The sequence below is a fragment of the Acanthopagrus latus genome, chromosome 7, assembly GCF_904848185.1.
Source record: "Acanthopagrus latus isolate v.2019 chromosome 7, fAcaLat1.1, whole genome shotgun sequence".
NCBI lineage: Eukaryota > Metazoa > Chordata > Actinopteri > Spariformes > Sparidae > Acanthopagrus > Acanthopagrus latus.
In genome coordinates, this window is record NC_051045.1 from 11,228,186 (window position 1) to 11,240,491 (window position 12,306).

Sequence of the window (12,306 nt, forward strand, 5' to 3'; positions counted from 1 at the left end):
TTCAACCCTGAGCAGTCAGGACAGCCCTCTGCCAGACAGCTTCATTATGAAACCAAGCTCAAGTCTACTAGAGCTGGTCATCACTCACTTTGGCCCTGTTGCTGGTGCCTCCTGGGAGTATTTCCTGGTGTACAGTATTTCTTAGGAGTGGGGCTCGCCAGAGAGGGGTCGCCCAGAAAGCATGTTTTATTCATCCAGCCTGTCACTCGGGGTGGCTTGTTTTGGTTTTTGTTTAATGTTTCTTCTGAAGACCGGCATGTGCGTGTGCGTCTGTTTAGTCGCTACTTTGGTGTGACTGTCGGCAGTTCCTCCTCTCTCTGCTTCCCTCTACATTAATACTTGTATGTGTGTGTGTTGTGTGAATAAGTCTGTGCATGTGTTTGTGTGGGTGTTTCATCCCTGGAGAGATGAAAAGCCTCGGACCATATGTTATGCAGCAGTAGCCACAACAGACAGCACTGTTGCAGAGTTCAACAATATGAAATTGCCTAATGGCTGGAGGCCATTTGGAGGTTCATTTGGACCAGTCGCCTGGTTAGTCAGTCGCCAAATTGATTCAATGCCAGAAGAAAAAAGTTTTTGCACTCCTGCTTCACACTGACTTTCCGGTCTGCTTCTCTGTCTCACTACTGTCTTACATTCTGCTATTGGCCAGCTCAGCCATGTGTCATTGTTTGACCAATCCAGAGCTTTCCTTGAATATAAGACACTGCATTACATGCAAATACAAAAGTCAGGTAATTTACTAAAATATGCACAAGCATGCATAGTATCAAAACCATAAGATGAATAAATAGTGGAATCAAAGTAAAATAATACATAAATATAAAATGATAATATGATCCTAAATAACAGTATGATGATGTATATTTGCTGTTTTAGTATGCACTAAGCTGAGGTTGCAGCTGTGTATGGTAGCATTGTCATTTTGTGTTGTAATGATGGTGGAGCTGTCTTGTGCAGCCGCTGTAGCTTCTGTTTTTTGTCCATTATTCCCTTCTGATGATGTTCCTGTTTGTTAAAAAGAAGCAGCTGGTCTCCCTGGGCCAGCAGTGAAAGTTAGCAGTGACAAACACCATCATGATTAAGGAATTGGTCATTCCCACTTCAATCAGGAAAAAACTGTTTGACATTAAACAAACTAATCTTCCCTTTACTCAACCATTGATGATGCTCTTTGACACCCAGTGCTAATTTGAAATGAAACACTACTGGTGACTTTGTTATAGAAGCAACATTTTACTGGGTTGAAATGTTGAATAAAAGCCTTCCTGTTAAAAATGAACAGCTTGAACATTATTATGAATAATTACACCTTCCATCATCACACACTTACAATAACAGCTGGTGGCACTTAGTCTGCATGCTGGTAAAACAGGTAGCTGACAACCCCTTAGAATGTCAGAATGAGGTGCATTGGTGGGACAGATGAAGAGGGAGAATATTCAACAAATACCACAAATTGCAAGTTTGGAACAATATGCATTTCTACAGCAATAACTCATATCATGTCACAATCACCACAATGAGCTATTTTGAATATACATGACATTGTCAGTCGCTGATAACTTTGAATTATTTTACTTTTCCCTAGTTTTCTCTTTTTAGCAGCTGTAGTTGAACTCAACAACAATATTTCTGCAGATGTTACAGAAAAGTCCAAGAAAGGATGTGCATTATACTCTCTGTACAAATGGAGAATATTTAATGTGAAAGTTAGAGAAAGTGTTGAGTCTATGTTTGATCGCAGCATGAGAAGATTAATAGCAGATCAGAAAATAGGTTTTCTAACTAAAACATGATCAAATAAAACTATAAACAGGGGAACTGAGAAGTAAAAGTCTGTTTCAAATAAAAGCCTGTTCATCTCTTCTGTAAAGGCTCGTCTTCAAACACAGTCTATCAAGGGCCACAGGAATTTGGAGTTAATAAAATGTTCAAATGATTTTATATCTGTGATTTACTCAAATCTATGATCTATGATCCCAACAGAGCAAACAGAAACAAGTCTTTAACAATGACATTGAACTTTGCAGTAATACTGGAGCCCTTCTGCAGCATGAGACACCAGACCAAAACCACATAGACCAGTATCATGAAATGGGGTTGGCTATCAAGCTAACAATTTAGAACCCAAATATGGGATTTATTTAAAATTTATCAATTGCAGCATGTGTTCATAAATTCTTGAAAGAAGGGGTCGATGATGGGAGAGCAGAGAGCCATTAATCCTGAAACTTTCCACTCACACTGAAGCTCAAATTACAACTCAGTTTCACCACATGGCTGTAAACAATAAAAAACATAAACTTACCATTTGATTTTCACTAATACTCTTAAAATTGAAATTGAAATTTAATGTACTCTTATGCACTACCATATACCCAAAACCTGACTAAATCAATTTAAGAAAGAAAAACTGATTTTAGTCCAATGTAATTTACATAATCAAAACCAGCACTGAAACTTTCAGACTAAAAAACTCAAGTATGCACAGAGGAGACAAGAGCAAATACCAGCATTTTCTTGCTAATTTGCCTGCGGCTAAATGCTGCATGCTCAAACACAGAGACAGCTACACCAAAACAAACTTGATGCCACAGTGGTATTAGTGGGCCTCAGTTAATGTTCTGCAGTGAAATGCTAATCTCTCAAATCATTGCTGGAAATTGCTGAAAGCACGGTCCCCCATAAGATCATATTCCCTGCAATGATTAGTATAATAATATCATGTGAGATCATAATGACAATGCAAAAGCTATTGCATAACTAGACTTGTACCAAACAGTCTTTTTATATTTAACGTTAGTGTTACTGTTATTAGTGATCACAGATGTTGGGTTGCTTTTACACATTTTTAGGGAAGTGGGATCTGCTGACACTTGCAGATTTAGCAAAATCCACCCTGTTTATGTATAACCACAGTGTTGTGGTTTGCTCCTGTGGATGTAACTATACACTCTCACATGCTTACTTAATACCAAAGGCAACAGCACACACATACGTACAAGCAAAATGTAAACAACCGCTTGTTTGTCTGCATTCAGGTAGTCCCTCATGCAAATATAAAACTCAACAATAGACAGACATTTAAAATGTTTTGTTTTAACCACATGAACTATCCCCACTATCCCAGCTTAAAGGTTTTAAATGCCAGCAGGCGGGAATATGACTGAAGTTTATACAAGCACCTATATGCCACCCACTCCCTCAGACGTCTCTGTATCCTCTTGTGTAATAAGAGAGGGCAATCGATACTGTCACACTGAAAAATCCGAACAAAGAAAGCGACCAAAGTGAAATTGACAGACAGGTGGGGGAGTAACAGGTTTAAAGTTAATTTGTGCTCCCTCTCTCCTTCTTTCTCATATTGTTTCTTGAAGACTCTCCTCCCCTTCATTTTGCTCCCCTCTTTCTATTTTTTTTCCCTCTATCTACTCACACACCTTCCCTGTAGAGGTCATTTTAAAGACAAGGTTTGGTCCAATCAAACTGAAGTTGTATAGCCCTAGTTGTGGCTGCCTGATTGAGAGTGACATTGACACGATTACGACAGACAAACTAGATTAAGAACGACGTGGCACTCCCTCCCTTTCTCCGTCTACCCTCTGTTCCTCCGTCTACCTTCATTCCTCTTTGCTCTTGTAGTCTTTGAGTACACTGTTGTATCTCACACAGACTTTGCCCTCTAACGGCACTCCACATCTCAGCTTCACTCATTTCCGTGGGCCCCCCTAACCAAAAAGTTGTGTCTATTTCCAACCCATAAGGAGAAGTCCACTTCATGTATGTGGGCTGCTTCTTTGAAAGGCCAGTGCCACCACTACAACAGCAGGCCCTGATTGCTCATAGCTCTTGATTGTTTTGTCAGAAGATGATGCAAGTTTCCGTTCTTCCTGCCCTGCTGTAGTTGTCACAATTGACCCATACTTGCAGTTTACCACCACCAGACTCCAGGAACATTTGAAGTATGCTTGTAAACAGCAGTGGGCCCTTTATCCCCCCAATCTCCTCCCCTCACTGTGATGATAGCAAGGTGTAGCAGCAAATGCCGCACTATGCACACCACTCGTATCCATCTCCAGAACTGAGGGCCCTATTCCAATCTATATGCAGCTGTTCTATATCACACAGGTGTGTCTGAGTTGCTGCTTTCTCCTATTTCCTGAAGTCTTTTTCTTAAGTGACATGTAAACAGACAAATTCTTGAAAAGTTTATTCTTGTTCAATCTGCCACTTGAAGAGTTTGATGACAGCAATGTGACTTGAGGTTAAATGCTGATTGAACAGTGGCAACATTAGAAATATGAAGAAATCCTCAGCTTTTTCTCAGATTCCCAGCCTGGCAGAGGTAACCCAGGCTGATACAGGATGTGACTACAGCATCTCTCTACAGGCCTTGCTATGCGATACTGGCATTGGTACCTTCCTTCACATCCTCTCTCTAAAACTGTTAGGCCCTTGAAAATATTTTAGAATTAGCCATTTTTACCTCTTACACTGTTGTACCCTTGTCCGCAGCCATGGTAGACAAGCGGAGTAACTGCCAACTTGAAGGTTTCTTGCCAGGAGGTGAGATTCCAGAGTAAGATGAATATAAACTGTTGAGGTGTCATGCTGTGCATCTCTACTGACCTTAAACGCTGGTGTGTTGTAGGTGGGTAACCTTTTTGTAGGTGATAACACCATTCTGGCTAATTTACCCCTACAGTGGTGAACAGGAGCTGACTCCCAGGTAAACGTGAAATTATATGATACAATACGATATGATAGACCAAGCTATCCATACGTTGACTCATATTCCTAGGCCTACAAAGTGCATTAACAGTCATGACCATAAAGAAAGATATCACAACAATATCCTCAGATTCAGATATTAATTAGAAGCACACTGATTTTGGTATAGCAACAGGATGGCCTGTTGTATAAAATAGTTGTTCGGCCTTGTTGTTGATCTCCCTATCAAATATCAGTCCTGTTAAGACCTGAAACAATTGGTTTATTAATTGATAAATCATACAACAGATACTTTATTGGCCATTTGATGAAAACATTTTTGTAATTTTTCCCAAATAGACACTGAATTTGAAATTTGAGCAGTCATGGCTTTTCCATTCTTTCTGTCATAATTAATTAAAATTCCTTTGGTTTTGGGCGAAAGAAGCTGTATGTTGCCATATGTAGTAAATTACTTTAAACATTTTCAGTACAAGAATTTGAAGAAATAACAGTTTCATGTTTTGACATCTATGTATTGTGTTGCAGAGATATTTAGGGAATTAGCAAACTAACTGGCTAGTCCTAGCCCGTTCCAATCCAACATTCCTGTGCAAGTGCTGCAAATGCTTCCCTGGTGCTATGCGCTCCTTTTGTGGACCACTACAGCTAACTGGGCTAACTGAGCTAACTAGCCGATCAGGGTTCTTCCTAGACAATGGAACGGTAGCGCAGCTCCACCATACTGCTAGCTCAGTGCCACTATACTAATTTTTAATGTTAGCTGCTTTGTAGCCCCCCCCCCGTCCCATGTTTGCGACCATCTGCTGACATGCCCTCCCATGTTAGTTTTTAGTATGAATTGACCAGTTCTTACATGTTGCACCTTTAATCCTTCATTGATTAAATATGATTGTTTTGTGCTGCATTTATGAAAATGATCATGTATTTTGTCAGTCCCATGCTGTGTTTGTGAGCCTGTTTAACTGTGTGTGCATCTGTGTGTGTGTTTGAGTGTGAATTCTGCTATGAGCGGCGAAAGACAATTGCTCGGTCTGATCTAATAAGTGTTCATCTCATTTCTGAGCTTTCTCTTCACCTCCTCTTCTAAACTCTGTTAGTATCGGTGGCCAGATTAGCTTAATGAAGTCCCGGGGAAGTCACTTTACCTTTAGACGTATCTCTGCTCTGCTCCTCATCTCTCGCTCGGTCTGCTCTCCAGGATGGTGCCTTGTAGCCAGGAGAGGAAGGAGGCAAGGGCTCTGTTTTGGGATTCTTAAAACGTCAACTGTAGAAGTTATCCTATGCATTAGATCAGCTCAGTGTAAGCCATATAGTGAGTCTTTGATTGTAACACTGCTCTTTTTAGTGACATTGATCCCATGGTGATTGACCTCTGATCTCTGACTCTTCCAGCTGGCCCTCAGGGACCAAACCAATATGTGCCATCAGCCTCTCCCAATCTAATCACTGTTGCACATAATACAACTGAGTGCTATTAACTTACCATCTGGTAATGGAGTAGCTTGTGACAGCACACACACATACTGTATTGTACTGACATATCACACTGAGATAAATATAAACACGCTATTAAGGCTGCAGTTAAGCAGATATTTCTCCTGTTTTGGAGGAGAAACAAAGGCAGAGGATGTGAGAGACAAATGATGACGCATTAGTAATTATACAGGTACACTTTCCTCAGGGGTAACCGCTTGATCATACATCAGGATCCCTCAGCAGAACATAACTCCAAAAGAACGTTCATTGATTTGTCATAAGTTAGGAGCACCAGAAAGCAAGTGCTGCAGCATTGCTGATATCATTTCTTTTATTCCTGTGTTCATCCTAAACACGTAATGTCCTTTTTTTTATAGCTGAATTCTGAGTCTGTAATGTTTTGAAGTGTCTCCATTAGTGATTGTGTCAGTGGAGTGGTTTTAGTTTCCCTTGAGGGACAGAGTGGAAGGACCCCATTTTGTATCTTCTCAGTGATCCATCTGCGACTGGTCAATACGGAATGATTGACCATGTGTGCTGTATATATACATGCTGCTGTATGGTGCACGGCTGCTGCTTTATGTACTATAAGAAAATCCAACATGGGGTTCATATTTTTGCTTTAGAGAGTATTGCATGCTTGTGTTTGTGTGTGTCGGGGCGGGGGGGGGGTCCACGTGTGTGTGTGTATCGGTGAAGTCTCTTTCATCCTGGCCTGTCCCTGGGGACAAGAGTCATAGTGGGCATGCACCCTACTCCAGACCTTCTTTGATAATCTTCTCTAATTGGTCTGAGTCGCAGTCTCATGAGAAAGCTAATTAAAACAAGGTGTTGAAGGGGAAAATAACAAAATAATTGTGGTTGTGTGCGTGTATGTGTGTGTTATGTGGCATGTTTGTGTGTGAGCGTGTGCTAATGCCAATATTATATTCATGCGAGACCATGTTTCAGTGAAGTCGTATTTGTTTACAAAAACATGACTTGCGGTTCACATGCGGGTGAGTCATCATGTGCTTCTAAGCTAAAATGCGATGAGTCTTTTTGAGCAGGACACGTTAAGGAATTTTCACTTATACTGCATTGTATTTGTCTGTGTGAGATGCACTTCCATATTTCTACCACATGCATGTGAATGTATGCTTGTATGTGGCTGATTTACTGCAGCTCCATGACACATTGATTGATTGAAATCAACCTTTTATGTAGTTGCATTTTCTGTATGACATCTGAGTCAAACACAAAGCAGATCTTCAGTGTTTTAGCTTTCAACCCTTTCACTCCTTCTTAGTTACACCTCTTCTCGCTATGACTTATGTTACCTTTGAGGCGTTTAAATTCATTTAAAGTTAATGGCTTTTTTCCCTTTCAAGATTTCTGTGCTTCACATTTATGATTTCTCCTCTAGTATTTGTGACTTTATGTGCAGATGCCCCTTGATGTTGATTCAGCTTTGCATTCATAGTAAAGAAAGGAAGGCGGGTGGGGATGTTGGGATTGTTGGAGGGAGTCAAAGATTCAAAGAGATGAAGAAAAAGGGGGAGGGAGAGTCAGAGCATCAGAGAGATATCGTGAGAGAAGAGAGTCAGACCATCCTAGTGAGGCACATTGGTGCGGCACCTTTTTTTTTGTCATGACAGCCGTTCAATTTGTTCTCTTCTTCTTCTTCTACTTCTTTCCCTCCCTCATTTCCTTTTTCCATCACTGGCCATCTCCATTTACTTATTGAGCTGTTCTGTCATTGATCTGTCCATCGACTGGCCCTCTGATCCATCCTCCATCTGTCTGCCACTGACAGACTTTTAATTGATGAGAGAGCAGGTCAAATTAAGCAATTAGGCCAAGTGGCGGAAAAAGAGACAGAGCGGCATGTCTTTTTCAGGTAGACAGGGGGCGAGGAGGGGTGGAGGAGGAGGAGATGGTGGAGGTTGGGGGGGTTGAGAGGGAAAAAGAGGGAGAGTGAGAGGGAGAGAGTGAGGATGTTGTGAAGGATAATGAATGCGGGCGGCATAGGCAGATGCGGAATGTTTACGCTTTTTCATTTTGGAATTTGAATGAATTTTTCATAGCTATTCATAAAAAATCCATCAATATTTCACCTGGGGAGAGTGAAGGAGAAAGAGAGGGAGAGGGAGAGAAAAAAGGACCCTTACGGAATGAGTTGTCATGAAAGTCCATTGAAGCAAACAGAGTCGCTGAAGAAGAAGAGAAAAGAGGGAAGGAGGAGGGATGGAGGGATGTTTATGCCGAGGACACAAACACCTAGATAGGGGAAGCGGTGCGTGGGGGGCGGGGGTGAGAGGAAGGGATTTTGGGGGGGGCGTACAACGTAAATGTCTGGGTGAGAATGAGAACGACGGCTGGCGTGGTATCTGTCGGAAGGTGTGTGCGTGTGTGTCTATGTGTTTTGTGTGTGTGGCGTATTCTGAGACAAAGCCATATCAACCACCCCCTCTATCAGTAACAGCAGGAGTGGGGCTGTGTTAATTTTCACTTTGTCAAACCCCATTATGTGAGAAGAACGTCTGATCCTTCCCATTAGCATACAGTCGCCCAGACACCTGCGATGAGATTTCATGTGCGTTGCTTTCTTCCTTGGGAGCAGAATTGAGAGTCACAACATTCAAGGCGCAAAATCAACCAGTGGCTTTCCTTTTTCCACAAATCCCTGTTTGCAATTTCAGATGTCAACGTCTGTCCATCTCTGGTTTTTAAATAATGATTTGCTCTTGTTGGGAAGTTTTTCTTGTGCTCACAGTAACATAATGAATTGTCATAGTCTTGGGTAACAGTAATATCTTTGCTCAGTGTTTTCCACACATAGACTTCATTTGGCCGGGCCACCCAGGTATATCAATGGCCGTCCAAGTATATATGGCAAACATTCACACACTGGTGACAGAGATGTTCTCTGGGATTACACCCCTTCTGTATTATGACCTCCCCTATGTAATGGAGGCCTGCTAAACCATTGTTTCACTCAAGCTTGTGTATACATGGTTGTTGTGATTTCATACCACACCACATTGATTAGTTATACAGATAGAGAATCGAGTTATTTTGCCACATGAAACTTGTAGCAGTAAAATTTGAATTGAGCTCATCAGCGACATAGCAGAGATTGGTAATTCAAAATAACATTTCAAAATAAAGGACTGAAATAAATGTCTCTGTATGTGAAAATTTAACAGCATGAAATTAAAGATTTTGTTCTTTCATTTTAGGGAGGATGGGGTGTCGGGCAGGCTACAAGGCAGTAGTAGGGGAAACACTGGAGTGTGAGATCAGCTGTGCCTCTGCTGAATAAAGCTCTTCTGCACTTTGGGTTCTCGAGGTCAGAATAGGAAAAACATTGCCAGAGGTGAGTTCTTCAGTTCATCCATGACTACGCTGCCATCTAAGATGTTCCCCACTTATTATGGGTCCAGGTGATGAGATGCCAGGATTTGGGCCTCGTGTTTAGAAAGGTGCTGATGATCAATTGTATGATCATATTGAGGGATTGAGTTGGTGATGCTGTTGAATCATATAGCATCTTACAGGGAAGTGCTTCTGTTATGTATATAAATGGGTTGGACAAAATGCCAGAGTCTGATCATGGTTGCCTAAAGGTTAGAGGAACAAGCTTTCATCTGAAGGGATAGTGGTTCAATTCGTGGGAAAGTGGAAGACAGCGCGTGCCCCTCCCTTATTACTACCACTACTACTACCTTGAGCAAGGCTCTGAACCCCAACCAGCTCAAGTGCTCAGTGGCCAGCTTCCTGGTGTGAATGTGTAAATGTGTGAATGTGATCAGTGAAGAGGGAGCTTTGCTTCCAGCAAACCTCCCCTTTTAAAACATAGATTAAAAAATACAATTGAACAGCATCAGAAGTGACTGTACAGTTAAATCATCACATCGCTAAAACTATTTCAATCAAAACTAAATATTCTAACCTTCCTGAATGGAGGATTTGATACTGAACTGTTGTTTTAGACTCTATCAGTTAAACCTAGGTGAACCTAGTAAGTGGTAACTGACTGAATATTACTGCTTCCAGATAAGTATGGCTTTCAGAGATGAGTCACAGACCAGTGATCGGTGAGTAGTCTTGACCCGCACAGCCTCTTGTTGAACTCTGTCCTCACAGGACTGTACCATTAAATCCACCTTGGGGGAAGGTTAGGTGGGATGTCATTTGCATGAATTTATGCCAGCAGGCGGGTCAGTCATCTGTCTACAGGTAGTCAATTAAATATCTAATTAAGTGGGGAGGAGTTTGAATAATGTAGAGGTATTGACTGACCTGGTTGGGTGGATGGGAGGGAGGGAAGGATGATGGCTGCGTTTAAATCAGTGCTGCGGCAGGAGGGTGATAATAATCAGTGAACATTTGTCATACTGTAGAAGCCCACAGTGCACAAGTGTGATGTAACATTAAACTCACTGGATCTCTAAGATCTTACATCGAAAGCAGTTGAAGATAATTCGGATTTTGTCTGTTGCCACCATGAAAATTATTTTATACACAAAATTTGTGCCAGAGACATGAAGTGAATACTGGCTGTAGTTTGGTTTCCTTGGTCACAACCAAAAGAGAAAATGATTATATTATGACTTTCCGTGTCTTGTCTTCTTCGTCAGTGCGTTTACAACGCTCAAGAAAACCGAATTACTGGGTTAGTCCGACTATGATCAGATTTTTAAGATGCATGTATACACCTTAGTCTGACTAAAATCGGACCGGATCGGATTTCTCATTGTCGGACTAATACACCTAGATCATTCGATTGATAGTCACATTATTCCTGCATATATACGCTGCATCAGATTGGATCGGATTTTTACGTTCTGAGCAGGCTCAAGAGTTTTTAACTGGGGCTGTGAGCCGGAAGTAGGCGGTGGCAGCGGTGGCAGCGGTGGCAGCAGTGGCGGCGGCGGCTTTCCTCCGAAATAACTGCAAGCAAGTGCGCCATTGTGCATCTACTTTGTGTAATTATCATGTACACCATATACGAAATGTACAAAAATGTAGCTTCTCCTCGCTCATCGTATGGCATCTTTCTCGAATGCCGAGGCAGCTGGTGACGTAAAGAGGTCAGCCAGAGGTGGGTCTGTTGCCACCAGTTGAAATGGGTACAGCGCCACCTATCGTAACAGGTTTTGACATGCTTCGGCCAGTAATTCAATTTTCTCACCGGCATGTATTCTTGGACAATTGCAGTTGTCTGATTGAGTAGCATAGTCGAACAATGGCTGTAATCCGACTAAGCTGTGCATGTAAACGCACTGAGTGACTTATTACAAATGGGCCAAGAGCTGTAAACAAGATGTCTTTCTGACAAATTGTTTACTCATTAACTGGACAGTTTTGGTGACCTGTCAGCCTGCATCATCAGCATTACACAGCAAAGACATAAGGCAAAAGTCACTGAACTTAATTGCTTAGTGTTAAGTAGGTGCTTTGCAACTACAAACAATCAATTAACAAGTCAACAGTCTTCTCAACCCACTGGGCTGTCAAAGAAACACCACAGTAAGCAATTTGCACAGTATATTGCAGACACATTTTTGTGAAACCCACATGAAATTTTTGCCATATCAGATGTTATCATATGACTGCTTTCCTCCAATTGTGTTTTATCCACCAACACGCAGGTTTCTTCTTCAACTCATCTCACTTTGAGTGATGTTGGGAAGATGGATTTAATGACAAATTTATGAATCAGTGTTTATGTTGGAACCCATCATTTTCTCTTCTCTGCTGAGATGCTGGCAGCCCTGATAGCATGATCAGAAATATCTTTCCCTCTCATGCGTGCTTGTGTTTGTGTGAGAACTTCCGTGTGTCTGCTTGTGTTAAGAATTACCGACAGATTGGGCCGGGGCACTCATGCAATATTTATACAAAACCTGTACAAATACAGGTGGATTACAGCTGTTAAAGAGCTGTAATTAAATCTACTTAATATCTCATAACAGCTCAGCCTCCATATCTGTTTTTTAAGGAGAAAAATGATCTGTAGTTTGTGTTTTTTTGCACACAGTAACAGCTGTTACAACAAACCTTTTCACCCCTTTTCGCCCTCTGTAACCTCAATTAGTTATGTGT

General features: G+C 41.5%; 1 long non-coding RNA gene across 13 annotated transcripts in view; it reads left to right on the forward strand.

Moving 5' to 3' along the window:
* The window catches only part of LOC119022914, a 191,331-nt gene that overhangs the window by 97,861 nt on the left and 81,164 nt on the right, over window positions 1-12,306 (forward strand). For all 13 annotated transcript variants that reach the window (XR_005076114.1, XR_005076118.1, XR_005076116.1 and 10 more), the window contains one exon: window positions 9,438-9,574. This is a non-coding gene — a long non-coding RNA (uncharacterized LOC119022914). The remainder of the gene's footprint in view (window positions 1-9,437; window positions 9,575-12,306) is intronic.